At 35.0% G+C, this 8,882-nt stretch overlaps 1 protein-coding gene across 1 annotated transcript in view; it reads right to left on the reverse strand.

Annotated features, from left to right (window-relative positions):
- Positions 1–6,911, reverse strand: part of LOC142342176 (uncharacterized) — a 46,714-nt gene extending 39,803 nt beyond the window's left edge. Inside the window, exon 1 of the mRNA XM_075393400.1 lies at positions 6,138–6,911. The gene's annotated coding sequence lies outside the window, so the exon portion shown is untranslated. The remainder of the gene's footprint in view (positions 1–6,137) is intronic.
- Positions 6,912–8,882: the final 1,971 nt, after the last annotated feature.

An 8,882-nucleotide genomic window follows, 5' to 3' on the forward strand; every position in this document is an offset into this window, starting at 1 on the left:
GAGATTCCCATCAGTTGCTTCATATTTTTAAAACTCTAGTCACGCTCCATACCACTTTAAAATCACTTTGATGTTCGTTCGCTACCCAGTTTTCTTCGTCTAACAATATTGACGAACGCATTTGTCAGAGAAATCAAAGTAATTTGGTATTTCACTAATATTGATAAACGGACGATTTGCTTTACTACCGTAATGTGCATCGAATAACGGGCCAGTTTTTTATTGCATATTTGTAACTGACATCAATTTTTAAGGAGTGGAGATTTTCTATTAAATGTTTGACAAGTTTTTAAAGATGCTTTACAAAACCGATAATCTTTTCCTTGCCGTTTGTTTTAATATTTCTACAAGATTGGTTGCCCTGTGATCATTTGTTGGGCCTATAAATAGTTCAATATATGAAAAATCTTCCAAAACTTACCAGTTTAATCGCGGTTAGTCCAGTATAATTGAAGCGAATTGAATTGGGATTTCCCTGATTTGATTTGAGATGTAGGTTTCTATGAGACTCATCATTTTAAATCCGTTGATCGTTTTTTTTGCAAACTTCCGTTGTTGAAAATTATGAGAAGCGATCTGTTGGTGCATCAAAAGTTCAATTCGTTTTTCTCATAGTGAAGGCGACTGCACAAATTATTTGGAGTTCCTGAATGTGATTGGTACACTGTTTATTTGATTAAAATCGAGTAGTGGGAGTGACAGATTGAAGATTATTACCCATTGCAGTGTAATATTTGCGCCCTATTGCCCATGACAATCAAGTCACTATTCATATAAAGCCAACACCATTGCGTGGTCATGTATATCATGCCCCGTGACCGATCAGGGGCATCCGATTTTCGATTAACGCTTCTGCGAGTGCGTTGGACTTTGAGATCTTGTTATCAATGCATAACACCCCCAAGCAAATATGTGAATAACTTCGATAACAACGGAAGTGCGCATTTAGTTCTCCCATTCTGGCCTCGCTATTTTGCAAAACGATATCCTGTACCTTTTTTAAGGCGGCGTCCTTTTTTGTCAAAGATTCAACTTAGGACGAATTAATTTGGGCCAATTAATTTGGGCCAGGGAAATAAAGTCTACTTAACTCTTATTTGCGCCTGGCAAAAAAATTAATTTTTGTGGACTTGTTTGCTCATTTTTCAACGGTTATTTTGCTGACCCGCTTCTTGTTTAGAGTCCTTAAGTTTACTGGTACCACATTGATTTATTAACACAAAATTGGAAAACTCTTGTATTTGTAGATCTGGTAAGAAAGTAGTACTGTCGTTAATGGACTAATGAAAATCTTAGCCTTCATTTGCCGTAACAGTTTTACCAAAGGGTCTTTTGTTTCATTAAAGGACTAATAATCGTCATTTTTAGAATGAAAATTTTGCAAAGCGAATGAGAAGTTTTTTCAAAGTCGTTTATTAAATTGTTTATTGTGACGCAGAGATATATTAATATGCGTTGAATTTTTGCTGCATCTTTAACTTGAGATAATGTTGAGAGAATGTGGCCATTACTAATTTCTCGAAAGCTAACGAAATTTTTGTAGCGGCCTATTATGGACCACGGAAATTAATTCTATTTAACTCCTATTCGCGCCTGAAAAAATTTAATTTATTTGTGGTTTATTTTGTACGTTTTCCAGCAGTTACTTTGCTGGTCCGCTTTCTGTTTAGAGTCTGTAAATTTACTGTTACAACTTTCATTTCTTAACAAAAATATTGGTACACTTTTTTACGTGTAAATCAAGTAAGAAAATGTAAAAAGTTAGTGTCGTTAATGGACCAATGAATTTGTTAGCTTTCATTTGTCGTAACAATTTTACCGAAGGGTCTTTTGTTTTGTTAAAGCTGACGGACTAAGGTTCGTCAATTTTAGAAAGAATGAGTATTTTGCAACCTGAAAGAGATGTATTAGTAAAGTTTTTATTAAGGTTTTTAGTTGTGAGGTGGAGATTTTCAGAAATTTTCTGGAGATAATGTTTGTTAGTTTCTCATCAAATAAGGAATTTTTAGTAGCGATCTAATTTGGGCCAGGGAAAGTCTATTAATATCTTATTTGCGCCTGGCAAAATACTAAATCAGATTTTAAAAATCAGTCAACGCCACGTGTAAGAGGACAATTCTATGTTTCATCGGAACGAAGTTGCTTTAGTGTTGAAACCCATGTTCAGTGATCAATAATCAGTTTAAAGTTTAGCCAATCAAACGATTTTTGTGCGCCATTTTTTATGGGCCAATTAATTCCCAATAGTACCAATTCGTTAATGCTATAATATTTTCAAAGGAGTTCAGAAATAGCAGCCCAAAAGATATAAGTTTGCCAACGCCAGAGTGAGCCGTTGAATTACAGCTTCCTAATTTGATTGAAATCCGTTGCATTTAACTCGCGTCTCAGATAAAGAAGTAAAGCGAGTGTTTTCAAATGAATTTTCAGTTTTGTCTTCACCTTTTGAAAGGGTATTACCTGTTCAGATAATCAAAAAAAATTTAAAATTTTTGTATATTAGAGGGAAGGCATTAATTGGAACATTAGGGAGAAGATTTTTAGATGATATACCATGCTTAAAAATGATATCAATTTGTAAAGTGATTCTGGCTGTGCGAAATAAATTTTTGCTTTTGCAATCATGTTTTGCAAACTAGCACTTTGGTAAATTAATTCCGGAAAAGTCTCAATTGATTTCATCAAGTCCTGCAAAATCATGGTTCAATTGATTGTCATCAATTGAATTTTTAATTTTGTCTTTCACCTTTTGAAAAGGTATCAACTGTTCAGAAGATCATAAAAAGGATCTATTCTAATTCTCCCCCAGTTAATTTTTAACTGGGGGCCATAAAAAGCACTGGGGTGGGGGACAGAAGAGATCCCATAAAAAAATTATGATTTTTGCAAATTAGAGTTAAGGAAAAATTTGGAACATTAGGGGTAAGACTTTTAAGTGATATACAATGCCCAAAAAAGATATCAATTTGTAAAGTGTTTCTGGCTGTGAGAAATATTTTTTTGCTTGTGCAATAATGATTTGCAAACTAACTCATTGGTAAATTATTTCCAAAAAAGTCTAAATTGATTTCATCCAATCCTGCAAAATCTGTGTTCAATTGATTGTCATCAGTTAGGTTTTCCATTTTTTTTCACGTTTTGAAAAGGTATCACCTGTTCAGATGATCAAAAAAATTATAATTTTTCTACGTTAGAAGGAAAGCAATATTTGGAGCATTAAGGGTAAGACTTTTAAGTGATATACGATGCACGAAAAATGATATCAATTTGTAAATTGTTTTTGGCTATGGGAAAAAACTTTTGCTTGTGCAATCATGTTTTTCAAACTAGCTCATTGTTAAATTAATTCCAAATATGTCAAAATTGATTTCATCCAGTCCTGCAAAAGCTGGGTTCAATTGATTGTCATCAGTTGATTTTTCAATTTTGTCTTTCACCTTTTGAAAAGGTATCACCTGTTCAGATGGTCGAAAAAAATATGACTTTTCTAAATTAGAGGGAAGGCAATCTTTTGAACATTAGGGTTAAGACTTTTAAGTGATATACGATGCCCAGAAATGATATCAATTTGTAAAGTGCTTCTGGCTGTGAGAAAGAGTCTTTTGCTTGTGGTTCAATTGATTGTCATCAGTTCCTTTTGTATCAATTAAACATTCGGCAAACAAAAATTTTTCAGACGATTTCATATATAGTCCAATGAATTTTGGAAAGAAGGCGGTATGTCAATAAGGGCGTATTCGCCACGTTTGAATGTATATGTGTTAGTCAAATCTCAATTAGTAATATTAAATTTTTTTCTATGTTTTTGTGTCGGCTATAGTTGACTAATAATAATTTCAAACCTATTGTTGATAACTGAGCTGTATTTTAAGTCGCAGAATCACCCGCAATTTTGGTCATAAGATAGTTACAATAGGTGAGGGTATATATGTTTGGCTTTTCGTATTTAGTTCTGTGTTTTGATTTGTTGAGCTTTCAAAGCTGAGGCAAGCTTAACTGTCTCATTTTACTGCAAAAGTTTAACGAGAAATAAAGTATTCGTCAGAGCATCCGGAGGGCTGGGGAGAAGACCCCATCTAATATAATAGAGTATAACGCGTGGCCCTCGACAACTTAGTGTCCTACTTTAATACAGTTTTAATTAGAATGTATTGAGATGGGATAAAGCTGACTTCATGTTTTGAGATTATAGCCTGCTCCATATATTAAGATTATAGCCGACAACAAGCACAAATGTAGAAAATAGCCAACATAATTTTAAAAAGAGTTGTTTGACTGGTTTTAAGTATAGGGGTCAGTTGTAGTCTTCTACGAGTTTTATGATTAGTTCACTGGTTTTTATGCGTTAGCAAAGATGTTTTTCATGTTTTTAGATTAGCTATAGTTGTTCCAATGTATTAGGATAGGGTGTAGCCGACTTTGTTTTTTTGAAAAGATATGGTTCCTTGCATAGTTTTTGTTTTGCACTAGTGTACTGTTTGTCAAATGACTGAATCCTTTAGTGTGCGTAATCAGTCAGGTTTTGACTTCGGCATCCAATTAGTAGTTGCACATTGATCCAGCTGAAATCCTATTATTAATTGGTTGGTTATTGACCTACGTCAGAATACTATGAGAGGTACATGATAATCATTGTGCTGACTGACAGCTTGTTTGCGCGGTCTAAGATGTTTGGGAAAAACGTCAAGATTTTTGAAAAAAATTAAGCTTTGAAGGTTTAACAAACAGACATATTGGCATCTAAGTGCATTATATGTTATTTTAAACAAAACCAGAAATTCTTACATCATAAAAATTTATTTTTAGGACAAAAATGAAACAAATCTTATCATTGTTTGTTCATATGAAGCAACACAGTGATTGATTCGTCGAAGACCTTTGTTCGTTGGCGTTAATTTGACATTTTAATCCGTCATTCGTCAAAATTTGTTGCCCACTTTAACACATAGAGGTTGTTTTGTCTTAACAAAGAGAGTTGGATATAATTTTAATACAAAGAGTAATCTTATCACATGCAGTCAGGTATAACCTTAACAGACGCAGTCCTGTGATTACATGGAAATGATTACGCTATGATTACGCTTGGCATTAAACTCAATTGCAGAGGCAGCTACGACTGTCCTATTTTATCACATCGAATCAATTTATCAACATAGAAAACCAGTATACTCAAACTTTAACCATGTAGACAACTATAAATAAACTCCATATATAAATGTTTTTTGTCGAAATCTTCCTACTTCAGCACATTGCTGACAAACGCATCTTAAAGAAAAATTTTCAGGCTAGCAGGCTCAGCTTTTTATACAGAACACAGCTAAAAAAGAACTCCTGGTGTTACAGTATGCATTATGCACCAGAATGAGCTTCAAAGTTTTAGAACAAGAAAATCTTATGGGACAAGATCTGTATGGACAAAGACCGACCTCAGGTAAACTGAGAAAATGTTTGAAAAGATTTCACCAAAAATAATAGAGGGACGCTAGTGCTGAAAAACGATTGAAAAGTTTGATCAGAAATATGAAAACTCCGACCAGGATAGCCGATCAAATTCAAAATCCAAGCTTGTTACAAAAGTCAAGAATGAAATGAAAATAGAAAGCAGATGAACAATGGCTGAAAACCGTTGTCAAGATTCTGCATGGCGGTGTTCAAGCAAGCCGATAGGCAAGCACGCCGAATTTTGAAAATGAGGTTAAGTAAGCCGCAAAATTTTGGGATACCCGTATTTTAAGTTGCCCCTGGCGGTCCGGTGGGCGCGCTTCGCGGGCGTCGCGGCTTTGCCGCGATAACCGGCCCGCGGTTTCCGGATTACATCCCACAGCGGATGAGAGGCATGGCCATGGACAGCGGTCCACTAAGGCCCGTACCCACTAGATGTCTAAAAATTGACGTATTTCTGTTTCTTTGGTGCATTGGAATACATTATGCACTATAATACTACGCGCAGTATTGATTGCAACGGCTAACAATGTATTATTTCTGATAGATTACATAACTGTTGCATAACTTTCGACTTGCTTCTCTGTCGGCTTACTTTTACTTCGGCTTCCTTTGCGTTCGCCATTCTGCATATAAAGTCTGAATTTTTTAGCGATGGTCCTTAATTGCTAATATGCAAAACTAAGCAAACTTACATGATGTGTCTTGTACGAATAAGTGTCTCTTGGACGCATTTATTTACTTCCACAAAATTCAAGCACAGTATCTGCCGTAATGTTTTGAATCATAAGGGCTTCTTCAAATAACGCTCGGCAAGACTAACTAAGGTAACAGGAAAATTCTTACATTAACTTCACAACAAATAAAATAAAAGAATGCTTTGATTATAGTAAGTTTTTATACGCTTTCTGGCTAAACTTTCAAACGCTTCGTTGTAGTTAAACATTCTAAACATGTTTTTTGTCTCTGAATTAATTATTGTTTTTTTATAAAAAGGTTGATTATGATCTCTAACTTATAACATCAGTATGCGGTGTTCAATATAAAACGTTTTCAATCATCTAAGACTGACGTGCCATATTTTTGCATAATGATTAACTATGCAAGGGCACGTGCTCTATATCTGGGGGTGTATGGCGTACTGGGGGGTGGGGGCACAAACGTAACAGATCTAAAATGATAAACAACTAAAATTAAATATGAGCGGGCATTTCTATCGCAATGACTATTTCTAACACAAAGACAGATTTTTGTTGTTTCTGTCACCACGAAAGTAACCCAACGAATTTGATCTACAAATCATGAACAGTTCCCGTGTGTTGGCGTGAATAAAACTAAAGTATCATCAACAGCGTATATTGCGTACATTGTTAACTAACCGTCAGAAATAATGGAAAAAATTAATTAAAAACAATGAATAGTAATGGATTTAAATACGAAAACCAATAATTGTTATAAATTATACCAAACGGATTTTGGCATCTAACCTAAACTGCCTTTTGTAGATGCACGTGGTGGGAATCCAGTTCTTGAATTACGTTTGAGTTAAGCGCAAACAAATTATTTGTTACAATTGGAACTGTTTTCTTTTCCCCGGAGGCAGTTGTCCGTTTATAATATTGTAACGGCGTCTAACACCTCGTATAAGGCTATACAAGCCCTAATCCTCGCAAAACACGACCTGGTTTGTCACAGAAATGTATGAAAATTTGATCTTTTCAGTTTTGATCCCCAGCTTAGTACATGGACATAGATCTTAAAAATTTCACATCTCCCACGCAAACAAACACACACACACACACACACACACACACACACACACACACACACACACACACACACACACACACACACACGCGCACACACACGCAATCATGGATGCCTTGTTTCACATAATATTAAACTGCGTGGGGTACGGTGCAATATTAATATGTTTTGAACTGAAGTTCAATTTCCTTGCAATTTTGAGTGCGAAATCTCAGCTCAGCTGTCGTTCTGTAATATTAAACCGTTAAGTCATGAGCTTCTAATTCAAAGTATGCACAAGTACTGTTTTGAAAGTTATTAACGTTATAGTCACCGCTTAAAAAAATAATCGGATATAGCCGCGGTTAAATGAGCAGCAACAGAACAGCTCAATTTTGTTACGTTTATGAAATTGTCACGAGCAGACCGTCGTAACATCCGGTGAGATTGTTGCTTGCACCACAACGCAAGGGACCACCTCAAATATAAGCTTCTAGCACTTGAAAAATTAGACGGAATTCAGGTCGATATGCTCTCAATATAACTCCAACTTTGGAGCACAATTTCAACAAAGTTAATTTCTCATGAGTATAATCGCTGATGATGTGGCACGAAAACAACAATTCAAAAGTCCTCTACATTAGCTGAAATAAGAAGTATGATACAAACTTTGATCCCTTTTCCGCTTTGATTTACCCACACGTCGCTGAAAAAAATTCTCTGAAATGAGAGAAGAAGCTAGTAGTCTTCTTCAAAATGGTTTTCAATACCCAGGACAATTTAAAAGAATTGGTTAATCTCCAAATCTAATTCAGTTACTAATAGTTACTTAATAGTTACGTAATTCAGTTACTTAAAGCAATACTGATGAAAGAAATGTCTCCAGTTAGTGTCTCTTAGCAATATGGTGAGAAAGCAAAGCTTCAATGGGATGACAAGGTCTTTTGTCAAGAATTGGTTGAAGTTCTCAAGCTTCGTGATATAATGGAGTACTGAACATTTACCGCAATTTTAATTGCAAAATACCTAAAACATTCACATTTTAGCACAGAACGTTCAATTAAATTGAACCAATGTCAAAAAGAACTCAAATAATACGAGTGACAAAATTGAAAGAGACTCTAAAGTTTCTTGTTAGCTCAGGAACACCGGGATGAGATTTCAACCCTTGATTAGAGTAGATTTGGATGGGAAAGCTCAAAACTCAGAGATTCAGTTTCAACGGTTTTGTTCCTATCCAAGTTATTCTGTGTTACAAGTTATTTCGTAATACAAGTTGAAATTAAAACGTTCGTGATTCTGTTCACTGCTTTGAGCCGCGATTTAAGGGTAAGACCAACAGACATTGGTGAAACACTGAAAATCACTAACAAAATCTTAAAGCAATAGTATGCCCGACAGAATATGGCTTAGATCAATTATTTTTTTAAAAGAAAAAACAACAGTTAGCAGGAAAATTTCTTTGTAGTTCAGAAAAATCAATAAACTAACTCCTCTGCTAACTAGGCCTGTGTTAACTAGAGCTAAAAATACATTCAATTCAATCAATCGGAATATTTTTTTCCAAATGCCAAACAAAATTTCAAGAGGCCCACGTTTATGTAGAACGGTTCTCAGCAAGAGTGAGTCCTTATGTAGATTATACACATATAAAGACGGCACAACACACGGAAATCAATTTTAATAATTAATTA

The sequence above is a fragment of the Convolutriloba macropyga genome, chromosome 7, assembly GCF_964194025.1.
Source record: "Convolutriloba macropyga chromosome 7, txConMacr16.3, whole genome shotgun sequence".
NCBI classification, from domain to species: Eukaryota; Metazoa; Xenacoelomorpha; order Acoela; family Convolutidae; genus Convolutriloba; species Convolutriloba macropyga.